This window comes from Silurus aristotelis (genome assembly GCF_946808225.1).
Source record: "Silurus aristotelis genome assembly, chromosome: 10".
Taxonomy (NCBI): domain Eukaryota; kingdom Metazoa; phylum Chordata; class Actinopteri; order Siluriformes; family Siluridae; genus Silurus; species Silurus aristotelis.
The window spans coordinates 23,896,269-23,913,430 of NC_139583.1; the positions used below are offsets into that span (position 1 = coordinate 23,896,269).

Sequence of the window (17,162 nt, forward strand, 5' to 3'; positions counted from 1 at the left end):
GGAGAAATAAAACATTACATTTTGCTCATTTTCATAAAATCCATTTATATGAATAGATTTTAAATCTTAAATGTCCCCATAAGGTAAACTGTCATTTGTTGTGGTTCTGGGCTGTGGGTTGTGTTACTTTTAAACAAATCTGAATGGAGAACTTGCCATGCCACCATCATTTATTCCAAATAAGACCTTCTCCTGATCTATAAAGCAACTTTTCTACACTTCAACTACACCAGTGAAACCTGGTATAAAGTTCATCCCTCTCTCTCTCCGTACCCATTAAAATCTGAAACAGAGCAGCTCTCACACACTGCACATCTGACCTCGCTGCCCTTTCTGAATATTTAACAGTTTTTAGTGCCCACTCTCCCTCTCTCTCTCTTTCTCTCTCTCTCTCTCCCTCTCTCTCTCTGTCTTTCTCTGTCAGTTTGCTTCTTAGTCAGCACTAAATTGTACTGCTTCGAGAATTCGGGCCTTGCATGTACCAGGCATGCACCATTTATGTTTTATACAATATATAATTGTTAATGTATCCGTTAATAAATCCCAACACCATCTCCAACTCTGTGTTATTCTCGGAATGACGTGTCCTGCATAAGCCTCATTTGAGGAAGTCGGTCACATTCAAAAGGCAGCCCAAAGTAGGTGTTTTATTCCCATCTTGCCTGCTCCCAAGGGTATTGCTTTTGTTTTTAAATTCCTATATGCTTAAAATCGGTTTTGATGGATACTAATGCACACCTTTAGAACAATGCTGCCTTCTGTTTTATTTTAGACAAATTTCTAGGACGTTTGTTTAGGAAAGTTTATAGTCTAGTTTAGGTTAGTCTAGGAAGTCTAGGAAATGTTTTTTTTATTATTAATTTCATTAAATATCAATGACAGATTTAACTTGTCAATGCTGGAAAATGCACATGGTAAGGGCAGGACAGTTCACAGCTAGGTATGTGTTACCTAATACACGTTGCTTCGTGTTGTCCAGTTATTCAACTCTGCGTGCATTAAAACCACGTGTCTCAGTATAAATATACCCATTCTAAGGAGCTTGAGCAATAATACCAAAAATTATCAGGATACAAACGTGAAAAACATGTAACAAATTATTTGTGGCCACATTACATGTTCATCCAAAATGAAAATTTGCATGCCAATGTAAATGTAAGTTCACATATGTGGAAGAGGGAAGATAGCACTTTTCTCATCACAGTATGTTACACTGTCCTGTTACACAACATAAGCAGCTGAGGTCAAGCCCATGTCTCAGAGAAAGTACCGTATTTTTCAGACTATAAGCTGCTACTTTTTTTTTTTTTACGTTTTGAACCCCGCGGCTTAAACAATGAAGCAGCTAATTTATGAATTTTTCCTGGGTTTTCCCGGTTTCACAAACTTCAAGCCAAAAAACTGGACCCCATAACATTAGAAGAATGACATTTCCGAACGGAAACAAAAAAACGCACCTCACCTGTGTTCTGAGTTGCACGGCATCGGGAGAAAAAAAGTTTTTTTTAAACGCACAATGATGCCAAAAGAAAAACTCCCAAGAGAAATAGTTGTGAAAGGAAGGAGGAAGACAGTGAACAATGACTTTCTTGGTCGGCTACTGTTTAGATACAAGCCGTTGTAACGCATTGAGTCTGGGTCAAGGGAGAGCTCGCTAACTCCAATTGCAACAGAAATCATATAAGCACAGACAGGTTTCCAAAACTCGTGCTTTTTTAATTTTCTTGGCAACAGCGTTAAGGGTTAGTCAAAGAAACTTAGAAATGAGCAGCAGAAAATAATAAGGACATATTCCTCGGTCTTGCACACATGCAGTAATACTGGAAAAATGCAGCGGCAGGCTATTCCTAAAATGCCGCTCTGCTCTTAAAGGAGCCACAACATATTTCACCTGTTACACTGTGTAACAGACACTGTCTTTCGTTAAAGCCTGTGTAAAGTTCATTTGTTTCAGTGTAGGCACTGCGGCTTATACACAGGTGCTTATTTACTGTATGTTCAAAATAAAAATCTTTGTCAAATTCAGTGGGTGCGTCTTATATATGGGTGCACTTTATAGTCCGGAAATTACGGTAATCTAATCACGTATGTGGAAGAGGGAAGATAGCACCTATGTTACACCGTCCTGTTACACAACATAAGCAGCTGAGGTTGACCCCATGTCTCAGAGAAAGTACATCATATCCATCACCCTGTGGTTTGTAAAATGGGGAAGATTTAATGTACTTTACATGTGTTAAAAATTAGGAGATAAATCTTTTTATTTGTGTCACAAAAAGAGACGCTCAGAAACTCAGGCAGACACTTTCGCACGTTTTACACAAATTCATTAATAATCAGAAGTGTCAATGATGAGGTGTGAAAGAGAGAAAAGGATTACTAAAGTGCAGAAACAGACTGTTAGAACAGGTTCAAATGTAGAAGCTAGTACATCTTTTAAGACTCATACTGCTGCTTAAGGGTTTGTTATATATCTACTTCTTAGAGTCGACTGTGACAAACTTCAGAAAGCCCTGAGCTTTGTTAGTATTTTACTATAGTAGGAGGATCTGAGTGATGTACCAGACAAAGGGGGAAATAGCAAAAAGTATAAAAAATATATAGAAAACAGACGTTTTTTTATTGTTATCCTTTCAAATGAAATGGAAGTCCACTGAGACTGATGAGGATGCTCTTGTTTTTACACGGAATTGTCTGAATCAGAAGGGATGATCGAAAATATGTATTTAAAATCATGATTTGAGGCTTTTCAGAGCATAATTACAACTGAAAACTTGTGAAACTTTTCTCCACCTCGTCCACTATTACGATTTAAACCTGAATGGGCAATCCTATTTTAAAATATAGCAAATGGCCATGTAATACAGACGTAATACCAACGAAAAAACACGGCGCAATAAAATACGCACTAAGAAACATGAATTTCGACTGACCTGAACAACTAGGAATGGCGACCACGAGAAAAACAAACAAGGCACAGTGAGTGCAGGTTAAGGTAAGACTTAAATACAAGTGCTGATTAGAAGTGCATGTGGAACAGGTGGGAAAACAATCACGTGACATGGTTCACAGTGGTTCAGTGCAATGGTCGTTTTGGTTCAGTGAGGTTCAATAGCTGTTAGGAAATATAGTTTATTTCCATAATCATGGCATAAACACTGACCGGGTAAACAGCCCAATAAAGCATGACTGGGCATGCTGTTATAGGAAAATAATCAGTTACTAATAATCAGTTACTAAGGTTTTTTTTTATCCTATAATTCAAATAATGTAAAGTTTTTATCTGTTTATATTACAGTAGTTTCCCAAAACTGATATACATATACTGTACATTGCAGGAGGCACTATTATCTGAAAATGAATCAACACTGGCCGACCAATCAGATTTAAGAAATTCAACAGCTCTGTGCTATAAACCTTTTTAATGATTGTACATAAGGAATATGATTAATTTTTTATTTTCACATATTAGGTCAGACATGTAAATTACAAAAGATTTAAAGATGTAGCATTTGTTTCTTCTACTCACTGAATAAAATATGTTGATGCTGCATGCTTCTTGCTGATAACAGCGCTTTCATCTCGGCCTTTAGAAATATATCTACAATAATATATTGCAATGTGCTGTGATGATCGCTTTGGAAGAGAGTCAGTGTCAGTCCTACCCTCCACGCGTCTTTACTGGCCAACGTGGAGCTGTGGGGGAAGTGCAAAATAGTTGTTTTTTTGTTCGAAAAGCAACTTCTCCAAACTGCCACATTCCTCTTCGTCCCCCGCAGGTGTCGGAAGCGCGTTCGGATGTAAATTTATTTAGAGGCTTCAAAATAAATCCGTGTTCCTGGAAATCCCTGCAGGAGGAAAGAACGGCTGAATACAGCTCTTTAGAGCATGCTACTCCACTGCTGAGTAATGAATTACTTTTACTACATGCATCATGCAGACTTGCGGTTCTGCTGAAAACAATTGCAGAGGAGAGGATTAGATCTGACTGTACATACTGTACAATGGCTATATTGCATAATGCAGCTTAAAATAGATTACAATGACTTACAACTTACAATGCTTGCAGACTTACAATGTGCTGCTGCAAAGAATGGGAGAATGGAATTTTAGGACACAATCATGCCCCATGCACGGACAACCACGCCTAAATGGAAGAATGTGACCATAATAGCTAATCTGTTGTTGACAGAAGGGTCTATAAATCCACCCAGGTGTATAGGGGCTGATGAGGCACATTAAACAGCACCTCCTACATGAAGCAGCAAAGCTCAGTCATATAAAACTCCACAATGGGCTTTTGTGTGTATAAAATCCTGTACAGCTCCAGTGAACAGAATGAATGGAGGGGGAAAAACAGTAGGAAAACTGGCATTTCTATGTAGCAGAGTTGATGTCACATAAAACACCAATACGACTCTCAATACGACTCTCAAAACAGCCTCAGGCTACAAATGAACATATTAACCAGACAGTTATGCACGGCAGTGCCTGTGCATAAGTACCCCCCCGCCCCAATATTTTCACAGCCAGGAACACAAATGGATTTGGTATTATGAGTCACGAATTGCCACTAATAACCCATAATAGTGAAATGTGCAGAAAGTCAATACAGTTTGCTGAATTATTATAAATAAATAAACAAAAATATATGTAAATGTTGTGATTGTAGAAGTATTCATCTGTTTTTTGCAATGAAATGATTTCAAGCCATCATAAGTCACATAAGTTAATTAGCTGAATGGATTTCACTTTCCACGTGCCATATGTGTCATGTCTCAGTATAAAATACCCATTCTGAGGAGCAATAATAACAACAACAACCAAAAAGAACGAGCAAAAATAGTAGGATACAAATGTGAAAAGCATGCAACGAATTATATGTTCATCCACCAATTACATTCTGAGGAAGGGATCAATGTCTATGCAACCAACAGATATATGCCTTTTTAAGCTTTAAATAACCATGTTTGGCCCATTTTGTACCATTTGCTCAACTATAAGGTTAATTTGGATTCCCAGTTTGTGTGTTGGGGTGTGGGAGCCTTCAAAAACTTAGGGACAGGGAAAATGAATGTGGTTCAGGTGTAATATGAATTTAAACAATTCTGTTGGAGCATAAGTCACTTAACTTCAGGTTATCGTCATACTAAATACATTTTTAACGCCCCTGTAGAGAATCAATGTAAACTCATAATTTAATAGCAAAATTACCAATGCTTTTTTATCTAGGCTTATGAAACACGGCTCCAAAGCTGGGTTAGCCCGTCATTGTGTTGCAAAACATTTACAGAATGAAACAATGCAGTGTCAGATGTTGTTACAGTCAAGCACTGTACTAGCCTAATCATGGTTGACATCAAAAATATGCAAGAAGAATGTTAAGCCAGGGTTTAGAAATTTACATTGTGAAACAGCAAATTATGAATACCCAGGATTAAGTGTTAAACACAGGGATTAACTATGAGAAGTGTGAAATATGAAACGAGAAAACCTAGAATTCTGTCCCTGCTATTGCTAACAGATACTTCCATTAGTAATATAATGGCAGCAGTTAGCTAGTCAGCTGTTTTTTTTTTTTTAGCTCTGTGTGAGAAGTAGGAGAAACTATTAAGTAAATAGCATGAAAACAAACAAAAAAACCCCACTGTTTCTAGCATATCACTTTCCCAAAGTTCATTAATCTGCAAGGTTAATGTTTTCCTCAGGTAAAGTTTATGCTAGAGGAAGCTAATTCTTTTTTGTGCTACTGCGCACTTTCCTGCTCCCAGTAAACTGTTCTTTCTGCCTTGTAAACTTTATTCGTACTAGTCTAATTTTACAGATTGTTTCCTCTGCATTAAAAAAATTGTGCTTAAAGTGCAAAAAAGAATAAACCGATGCTGCGAAAAGCCGGAAACTTCTCTGCATGAATATTCTTACATAATCTCATAAATAATTTATGCTCTCACAAGGTATATATATTTATGATAATTTATTCAACACGATATGGCATGGAACTCGAAAATAGAACGAATGTCTGATATCTTTAGTTATGGCCTATTACTTTCCGTACGGTTATCACAGTGAGTTTAAAGGGACAGAGAGAAGACAAGTACTAGTCAAGATAAAAACAAAAACATGGTCGTTTGTCAAAAGAAATATCACTACAGGCTGCTTGGTTGAATAAAAATTTAAAATCTATACACAATCCCCAAAAAGCTTAATTCCCATTTGGTCAATTACTTGCTTGAGTCGATTTCGTTTAAACTAACAGTTAAGCAACAAAAATAATGGAACAAATATATAGTTGGTATAGCAAATGTTAAGAAAATGAGGTAATATAATTTATTGGTCATCATAAAACAGTGTTTAAGCTATGTTTTTTACCTAGTTTTTCCCTAACATATGGAATTCTCTTATCAATGCTACACTGCTAGATTGGCATTGATGCATATGTTAACAGTTTAAGCAAGCGGTATTGAATGAATAAAAATAATATTAAAATTACCCGAAGCACCAAAAACATTTAAATATCTATAATATCTTAGTTTAAAGCGACATCCTTGTAGATAGTTATATTTCAAGCGCACTCATTTTTGCACTGAGGCAAAGCTGTAATAGTTTCCAGGATTCCTTGACACCAGAATCTGCTCCATACAGATTCTATATGCAGTATTAGGACTTCGAAAGAAAAAATATACTATATTCAAGAGAGTATTGAATACAGGCGAATGTTTGTATGCTATAAGCACTGATTAGCACCGGTGTTTTCCCTTCAGTCTGTCTGTCAGTAAGTTTATTCTGATGAATTCCTTGGATACCATGGTATGGTTACTGCTGCTACTTTTAAAAACTAGCATGTCTGTAGCTTTTTTAACAAATCAATGATAAAACTTAGTGTGAAAAAAAACGATGGGTTATTGGTCTGCAAATGTACCAACATAACAAATAAATAGTTTTTTTTCCTACAATGCTGTGTCTGCTATACAGCCCCAAAAATGCATATAATAAAACACACTACACACTGTAACACAATGTGCAAAATGTAACACAATGCACATGTGTAGAAAGCATAAGCTGGGAGATTCTACTCACTTCATATATAACATTTCTGGCTGCCGGTGCAGTGGGCTCATTTAAATAGTTTCGGATTTCCACCAATCTGCTTTCAGATCAGCAATATTCTCCCTTTTCTCCTTCACCTTATCAGCGCTGTACACACTCGCACTCTCCGGGCTCTGATAAGAGAGAGTGTGTGTGTTTCCATTCTGCCACGCTCTGCTGGTGTCCACCTCACAACAGGCCTCTTTCCTGCGCAAATCAGCCCCCATTATTCCAGACAAAAGCTTTCGACCCCTCACTTTGGCACCCTCGGTAGCTCAAACACCATCTTCACCACCTCCCCCCTACCCTGCAGGGTCAACGGGCCATACTTCACTTTGCAAGTAGCTTTTGTTTGTCTGATCACTGTTGCTGCCGTGATGCTAATTTTTAATACTAAGAAACAGTGGCAGACAATGTGCATGTGAATAAGGAAGAGCCAGCAGGTCGGATTTCGTATTTACTGAGAGAAAGACTGAGAGAGTGTGTGCGAACGAGACACAGCTAATGCAGGGATGATTAGAGCGATCACAATCACATGCCGTGGGAGGCTATTGACAATAGAGGAGAGATGAGCGTCGAACTCGTTTATCATCTGCTTTGGCGCTTGATAGCTCAGCGTGCCACTCCGCATGAGAACAAACACTAACTAACATTCAATAAAGCGTTTCGAGCTTCATGATCTTAGTACCAGGGCACAAAGCTGCCATTCCTCTTAATAGAATTCAAAGAAGTTACGTCGTCTTCTCAGCATCGGAACAAACATGCTGTAAAGACAGCTCTCGATGTTTCGGTCTCATACACCGAAGGAACAAAAGACTAAATATTTCATTGGAGAAAAAGATTTGTATGAATTTTTAACATCTAGTAACATTACGCACCCCCGCCCCACTAGGCCAAGTACATAGACATAGGGAGCAAAATCATCTAATGGGATAACCGAGTATTTTACTGCAGCAAAAAGCCTTTTCACAGCTCCCACTGCTCTCACAGAAGAAACTGTCAGTTAAATCAAAACAGCCTGATTGACACAGACTTTCTATCGCTTATCGGCGACACTGAATACTGCATGTTAGCAGATAAGCAGCCTGTCACTACTAATTGTAGTGCAGTGATTCTTCTTCTTCTTTAAAAAAGCAATACATTGGGAATAAAATAAAAAAAAATTTTCGTACTCACCACATTATTACATTATTGCATTAATCCAAGGTGCGTTTGTTTCTGAGACGAGCAACTTCCTGGTTTCACTTACGTTATAGCAGGATATAAACAGTTTATCCTTTAGTAGTTTCTCTATCTTTTCAATGTAATAAGTTTACTAATTTAAAATAAATTATTTTACTGAATTGGGTAAAAATTACTGCTTTTATCTTGTTCTTTCTTCAAAATAAATCTAAAAGTAATCAAAATTTTGCAATTAGGATACTATGGAACCACCCCAATGTAATTATTATGCAGACATTAAATCCTGAAATTATCTGGGAACTCTTTGTGTACTATTATTATTATTCAAACAATGTCTTATGTATAGAACAACGACTGTGTGTTGATTTTGTTTTCAGTTTATGAGCTTCATATGGTAATTGTTTATGCATATATGTGTGTCAAAATGAAGCACTAACCTCTATCCTTTTATTTAGTAACCTTCCTTTCATCACTGAGAGACCAGTCATGCTGATCAGGACATGCGCAGAGTTACACGGACGTGGGCGATGGAGAACCAAAGCGAGCGTGAGTTCTTCGTGTATTGATTTTCCTCTTTGAGTGTCGTGTTGTGTAACACCACTCCGACGCCGAGGCCCTTACACATCGGCCCTAAAGCAGATTTTCCCTCATAAACACAGGCGAGTGAATTATTACGCAGCTGAATGCTTGAAATTGGGTTTTTAAAAAACTGATAGGAGCTTAAAGCTCCCGGGTGACCTCAACGAAGACTGCAAAGCGGCTTAGCGCGACCCGACGGTGCATAATTCCTCTCTAAAGTAATGACACAGGGCCCGTGGCGAGCTTTTCCATTAGGATGGAGAAGCACTGCAATGACTGCCTACCTGCCAGAAGGAACAAGGTATTTCATCATTATTGTGCAAGACTATTCATCCCAGTCACGCCATCCAAGCATGGTTTATTAATAGAGTCAGATGTTATAGGCTTTTGTTTGTGTGTGTGAGATTGTGTACAAAGATTGAGCAAACCTCAGCCAATAACTCGAGTTTTTTCACATTAATCTTACTCAGGACACATATGACATTTACACCGAGGAAGACGGAGACAGAACAAAGACGGAAAAGAGAACTAATGAGCGAGAGAATCAGTGTGAATTTCAAACAGGAAATGTGATTTGAATCAAAAGCATCTCAGGCTCTGAGAGCCGTCCCTGGTTGCTTATACTGCAATAATATACACAGGCAGTATTTCAACACATTTCCTTGGACGCAGAGAAAGAAAGGAATCTCCAGACTTATGAAGGACAATTGGATGTTTCGGATTGTACTCATGAATTTAAAAAGAATGGAAATCATTATCTAATAAAACTCCTCGAAATTCAACAATGGCATAGTGTAATAACATCGTTCCAATGACGATTAATTTCTAATAACATGGCAAAATGTGCCAAATGGCAAAAACCTTTGCAACTTAAATTTATCTCATTCATTTAACTGAGCAGCTATGGGTTTAAGGGCCTTGCTCAGGGGCCCAGGAGTGGCAGCTTGATGTGGTTGTGATTTGAACTCATGACCTCAAAGTCCACTGCCTATAATATAGGTTATAATAACCTTCACTCACCTGAAAAGGCTTTTCACTACATTTTAGAGCTTGATTGTTAAGATTTTTTAATCATTCAGCCACAAGAGCATTAGTGAGATCAGTTACTGATGTTGGGTGGGGAGGTCTGGGGTGCGGGGGTTGTTCCGGTTAATCCCAAAGATGTTCAGCGGGGGGGTGAGCTCATTAACTTCACTTTGTGCACAGGGACATTCTGTTCTCCTGCTCAGTGAACTTTTGAGATTTCTTTGTGCACGTGGCAAAGTAAAAATAACTTTAACCTTTATATGGGGATGCTTTCTGATGTTTTCTGTGTTTTTTCTGCTTTAATTTCATTCAAATACATGAACTGTAAAAACCAACCACTCCAAACCAAAATCGATGTAATGTACCAAATTTGTCTCTGATTCAGACTTAGCAAATATGTGTGAACATTTAAAGTGCAGTTCTGATTTGTGCTAGTCAATATTTTCTTGCTTTATGGGCCCAAGACATGTTAAAAAAAATCCTCCCAATTCTTATTTTCTACTATTAGTATTTTGTACTGAAATTCTTGCGGTACTTGACTGTAAACTGCATAAGATTAATCAGACTGGAAACATGCACAGCTCTGAAGGAATACATTTACCTAAAAGTAAGATTTTTCTTACTGCAGGAAAACATTGAAACAAAAATACATTACACGACATGGAATATAGAGAAATGCTGGGGAATCAATTAAAAAAATATCTTCACTAAACAAGCAATGCACTGAATATAAGACAGACTTGGTAAGCAAAGTCTTATTCCAGGTAGCAAATAGACAGCTGACTTTCAAGATCCCTTATATCATCCCTGCCTTTCCTACGATGACAGTCCTGTCATTTTTGATCGAATATTCAAATATGTGTAGAATAATAAAGTAAGTGCATGTAGGTCTGTGGGTTATGTTTGCGTAACTCGGCTGAAATCGAAATGGAAGCACTGTTAAGCTCTTCTTCTCAGCTATCTTGTTTCTATGTTATCTGCAGAGAGCCATCTGCCATTCACTGAGTGTCAGAGGGAAGGTAAGCAGGCATTTGGCCACCCAAAGCTAAGCATGTGTGTGGGTGTGTGTGAGTCTACAGCAGGTGACCGCTAGCTGAACTATTAAAATCCTAGGACAGAATTATGTGGAAACCATGTTTTCCCTGCATGCATCTACTATTTTGCGGTGTTTAGTCCAAGATGAGTAACTGACTCCACGACTGATAAGGTGCATGGCTTGACATATATGAAACAGGACTGCTGGAGTTGTTATCAGTGCTCGAAACTCCTCCACACACACCGACTCCTCCTATATCTAAGAGGTGCTTCCTTGTAAAAGGAGCTCTGTGAGAAAGGGATGGGCATGTAAATCAGAGCTGGCTAGAGTCATGTTTACCAGACGGAGCACAAGAGACGAGGAGAGGATGTGAAAGACCTGACAAGATTCTGAGGATCAGCTTCCCACAGGTTTTTTTTTTTTTTTTTTTCTTCAGCAGACAGAAGACAAAACATACCAGCGACTAAAACTCGAGACACTCGTGAGCTTGTGATCACACCTTCTTCTCTGAGAACAGCAGATTCAGCACACACAGACACACAAACACATCAGGTGCAAAAAAAACCTAACCTAACCCCAAAAAACAAAAAAGCAGACAGAGTTCAGAGGTGTTTGGAGAGTAACAGCTGCCACTGGATCACTTGGGGCGCTCAGCGTTTTGCGCTCCAGTGAAGAGGAATGTGGTTTAATTAGCAGTAACCTTTCCTGCATCCAGAGACCAGGCTGTCACATGCCTCTTAATACACACCCACACACAATCTGAGTTGGAGCTTTAGTAATTACAGGCTTTTAACACTCTCTGAATTAACAGTACCAACCTGGACATTTGCTTGTCCCTGGTGTGCTTATATTTTGTATCTTATGCACGTATGCATACGTTCATTACCCATTGACAATATGTTTTCTTACAAGATGCAAGTTTTTCTTCTGCGTCTTGAAAGAAGGTATAAAAAACCACACTTCTCTTGGTCATGTCAAAAACTAATTAACCACGTCAAAGTTACAGTCTGTCTGTTACAAAAAGCTGACACTGGAGACTCCTTCCATAATTGTCAAATAAGGGTCTCCTCCCAAAAGAGCGAAAAACCTGCACAAATACAATTCCACACATTGTTTATTAAGGGTTACAATAATAAATAGAGTAAATCTAGTACACATTAAAGGTACAAAAAACATTTACTCATGATGATCCCAAGCCAATTCTGCTTGTAGTTTGGCTTTGACAGCTTAAGTTTGATTTCATTTTATATTAATAAACCTGTAAAGACCAGCTCTGGGTCTAACCTTTTGTATAAACCTGCAAGCACTTTATATGTATCATCTGCACAGAATGAAATACTATCTTACCTCACTATCCACGTGACAATTCAAAGCAATGAAAGAAATCCAAAGAACAATCCTTAAAAAAAAAAAAAAAGAAAGAAAAAAGAATGAATGAAATGCTGCTAGATCCACGTGCTGGGAGGACAGGTGTCTTTTTTATCCCCAGGTGTTACAGGATCATGAAGACGGGATGAAAATGAAGATCGTTTCTCTCGATCAGAGATCGTCCTCTCTCTCTCTCTCTCTCTCTCTCTCTCTCTCTCTCTCTCTCTCTCTCTCTCTTTCTCCCTTTCTCTTTCTCTCTCTCTATCTCTGCGCCTAAGATCAATGGAGAGAGAGAGTAAAACGAGTAAAGTTCCAGGTTAATAAAACTGGACTTCAGGCATGTGAGTGATCAGTCGGATCTCCAGTGTCATGTGCCCTGTTCTTGCACATCCAGAAACATTCATTCATGCACTGCACAGATGGAGAGATCGCTCAGAGAGAAACACTCCTAAAATCGCTTCTCTCTCTCTCTCTCTCTCTCTCTCTCTCTCTCTCTCTCTCTCTCTCTCTGTTCTCTGATACAGGCGCTGTATTCAGTGTATCTGGCTCTCTGTTGTACAGATCTGCTGCTGAAACGCTCACGAAAGACTCAGCCCTAAACCCATCCCCCTCTCTGCCCGCCCCTTTCTTCTAAGCCAATCAGAAGAAGGTGTTCTCTCTTGCTCCCTCCTAAAACCACACCCCTATTTCAACCCTGATTCTAGAGGTTTTAAAGTAAATAACACAATGTATAAGTGAATATAAAGATTTTTATAATAATAATAATAATAATAATAATAATAATAATAATAATAATAATAACAATAACAACAGCAACAATATTAATATACAGCAACCAGATGTATATGTATAAAATATATATAACATTATGACCACCTGCCTAACATTGTGTTGGTCACCCTTTTGCTGGCAGAACAGTCCTAAACCATTGAGCATTAACAACTTAACTTCTTTAGTATTTTGAGCTATAGAAGATCGTCTGTTCGATCGGACCACACAAGCCAGCCTTCGCACCCCACGTGCATCACACAGACTTGACCGCCCATGACCCTGTCGCCGGTTCACCACTGTTCCTTCCTTGGAACACTTTTGATAGATACTGACCACTGCAGACAACAGCCGACAAGAGATGCAGTTTTGGAGATGCTCCAACCCAGTCGTCTAGACATCACTGTCTGTCCCTTGTCAAACTCGCTCAAATCCTTACGCTTGTCCATTTTTCCTGCTTCCAACACATCAACTTTGAGGACAAAATGTCCCACCCACTACCTAATAAATCCCACCCATTAACAGGTACCATGAGGAAGAGATAATCAGTGTTATTCCCTTCACACACACACTCACACACACACACACACACACACACACACACACACACACACACACACACACACACACATATTTGTGTCAAATCGATCTTTCATAAAGGTACCAGTTAACAAATAAAATTACCGGATCATGTTGCAAAAAAAAACAAAAAACATTGGTATTCAATGGACAAATAAAATGTAAGTAAATAATTTTAGCTAAAGTAAAACCAAATATTTAAAGCTAACTGTGAGTTGATGCACCTCTTAGTCTCAGATAGGGGCAATATTTTTATTCATATTCAACAGAAAGCTGGTTCTTTTTGGACTGAAAATGAGATCAGCAGTGCTAAAAAGTCTCGCACAAGCGGCAGATGTGGGTAGGGAAGTGTTGAGCCTTAATGACATCCTCGGCAGAGGTGCAAAATGTAATTGATAATGGTCATTGTCGTTTCAAATATAGGGGAGTAAAATGTCTAGTGAAATATGTTGAATTATAAATGTAGTTGAGTAGAGAGTAAAAGGTGCTTATATCTTTGATACTCAGTAAAACTACAAAGTAGCAGTAAAAACGTAGATACACACAAATACTTTACACCACTGTAAACAATGCAGAATATGTTTTATATTTTAGAATGTACTTTTAGTTTTTTATGACAGCATTGTAAACTAATGGCATTCTCTGTTGTTGGAGAAATCTGGAATGGGTTTCACAGGTGTGTCGTGTAAAGTGCTTGTCAAAGTTTGTGACATTTCTTGCCTTCTTAATGTGTGTCAGCAGGCTTGTGAAGGGGAAAGGGTGAGTACAGAGTCGATAGCCATATAACACTAATACAACTACTGTACAAAATCCATATTTTGTTAAGAAACACGCACTTTTTAAAAAACTAAATAAAAAAGAAAAGACAGTCTTTCGTCATTGCTACAGGAAATTGAGTTCAGTCAGGCTGAAACTTGAAACGTCTCCCCAAGTGTAGTCTCCAAATCCATTGAACACTATGATGAAACAAAAAGAAGGTGTGTCCTTTTGACTAGTACTCTATAGAGCATACATATATAAATAGAACATAACTCTCCCAAAGAGTTTTAGACTGATGGTGTTATGAGTCTGTGTCTTAATTAACAAGTACTAGAATGTATTTATTGATTATACAAACCTCAATGCTCTTTGTAAGTCACTTTGGATAAGGGCGTCTGTTAAATCCTGTAAATGTAACAAAATGTTAAATGTAATAATTAACCAATGTTTGTACTTAAATTTATATTGTTCTTTTTTTTTATAGAATTTTTTATTTTTTTTTATTAATTAATTTAAATTTTTCATTCATTATTATCCTTGCTTCCATCCTGTGCACTATATTCTTTATTTTTCTTCAGCTTTATTTAGTGTATGTCTATATGCCTTTCCTTTATATATCTGCTAAATTCCACAAATGTAAATATATAAATCTTAAAACAGTGAAAAGAAACACGAATGCTTGCTTTGAGTATGCAAAAAAGCGCCTGAAGGAATAAGATTCTCTGGTCTGACAAAACCAAGATTGAATGTTGGGCCTAAACATTATATCAGGTGGCAGCATTTTACAAATAATAATGACTCTGGTCAAAAGTCTGGACACACACATTAGAAAAGGTGTTTTCTTTAGTGAAACTATTTTCAGTTATTTTTTTTATATTCTTATCAAAGATATTGAACAAAACTATTTAATATCTGTAATACTTTACAGTTTTCCTAATGAAGCTTCTACTAGATATCATCATCATGTTTTGGGAAGCAATTATAATGTGTTTTAAACAATAAAAGCTGGCTTTGTATACAGGGGCATTGTCATGTTGGAACAGGTTTAGGTCTGGTAGTTCGATGAAAAGAAAAAGTAATGCTACCACATCTAAAGACATCCTGAACAATTGTGTGTCTTAAAATTTTTGGTAATAGTTCAGGGAAGAACCACATATTGCTAACACATTTGTCTCATAATTAAAAGTAATAAATTTTGAACTCTATTATTAGAAGAAACTTACAGTAGTTTAAAGGTTTATTGTTACTCACTTTCCTTTAATAAGACACACAAATTTAGACTCTTATTAAAACCCATTAAATAAAATATATATAAAAAAAAATAATGGTATTTGATGAAGTAATTAGTAATAAACTGTAATAAACTATAATACTGCTACACAGAAGTTTCTGGTTCACTGATTATTCGAAGGCTTTTTTATTGTTACTATTCTCACTAAAGGTTGAAATTTGAATTATTTTTCTTTTTATAGCAGTGCAATTCATTTTACCATCAGGCTGTTTTTATTTTTTTGTACTCAGTAATTTCCTTGGAGCTGATTAGAGCTGGTTAACTGCACAGCTTTCCAGACAAAGGTACAATGTTCATTCAAAACCTGCACGCTACATAAAACAAGCTTTAGCAATTACTTAGTTTGACGCAGTTCTTTTAATAGCAGAAAAACAAATTGTGAAATGCTTTCTTCTGACCAATTAGTATAAGATGAGAGACAAAGTTTGTATACTCTGTATGAGCGTTATTGGGGTGAATAGAGTAATCACAATTAGAGACTGTAGCAAGGGTGAAAATTAAGATAGGCAGTGTTTAATAGGAATAATCAATAATAATCGAGGTAAATAAAATGATACAAAACTCAAAATAAGGATTGAAATTTTGATGTAACTAATTGCATTGCATTAAGCATGAACAACAACTAATTGAAGACCAACATAACTACAAGCAGGTAACAAGCCAATGACAGGCGACAGGTTTAAAGCAGAAAACCAAAACATAAGTACGTCGATTTTTTTGCTCTGCAAATTGCATGGAGGAAGCCATAAAAAATCATGAGTAATTAGAAAGCAAAACATTTCTTGTCAGCTACAAAATAATTGTATTTAGTATGTGGCGATGGAGCTAAAAAAGGTTCCTGGAACTGTAGCCATGGAAATATTCACGTCTACCAAATTTATAGTTTTTATTGTGACTATTGGACCTACATCGCCATGTTACATATAATGTAAATGTTTCCACTGTATAAAAAAACGAATAAAAAAATAATAATCAAAGGAAAAAATCCTTTTAACCTCTCTGTCAGCTGAAGAAGTGATGAGGCAGACGATCCATATGGGTCTGTCATTACACCATGCAGGAGAGGAGGAACTCTTTGACATAGTGTGGGTGTGTGCATGTGTGTGTGTGTGTGTGTGTGTGTGTGTGTGTGTGTGTGTGTGTGTGTGTGTGTGTGTGTGTGTGTGTGTGTGTGAGAGACAGAGAGACAGAGAGACAGAGAAAGATAGTAACTTAGTATAATGCCATAAAAATCCTCACTTCTCCTTGAGCTACACTTTGTCCTTTCACTCCTTTTTTCTTTCTATCTACTGTTTCTCCAGTCTTCTTCTATACCTCAATAACATACTCTTTACTTTTCCTTATATCTTCCAGTTCTTTTCTCTCTCCTTTTCTGACAAATTCTAATTCTTTCTTCTCCACTTAAATTCATCTTTTCATCGCTCCTTCTTCTTCTCTTCTCTTCTCTTCTCTTCTCTTCTCTTATCCTCTCTTTTCTTCTCTTCTCTT

The 17,162-nt window shown here is 37.3% G+C and overlaps 1 protein-coding gene across 3 annotated transcripts in view; it reads right to left on the bottom strand.

Annotated features, from left to right (window-relative positions):
- Window positions 1–17,162, bottom strand: part of large2 (LARGE xylosyl- and glucuronyltransferase 2) — a 148,728-nt gene that overhangs the window by 70,334 nt on the left and 61,232 nt on the right. Inside the window, exon 1 of one of the 3 annotated variants that reach the window (XM_083552960.1) lies at window positions 12,257–12,848. The exons of 1 other annotated variant lie outside the window; for it this stretch is intronic. The gene's annotated coding sequence lies outside the window, so the exon portion shown is untranslated. Of the gene's footprint in view, window positions 1–12,256; window positions 12,849–17,162 lie in introns of those variants that run through there. One more of the 3 variants, XM_083552961.1, reaches the window with a different exon arrangement.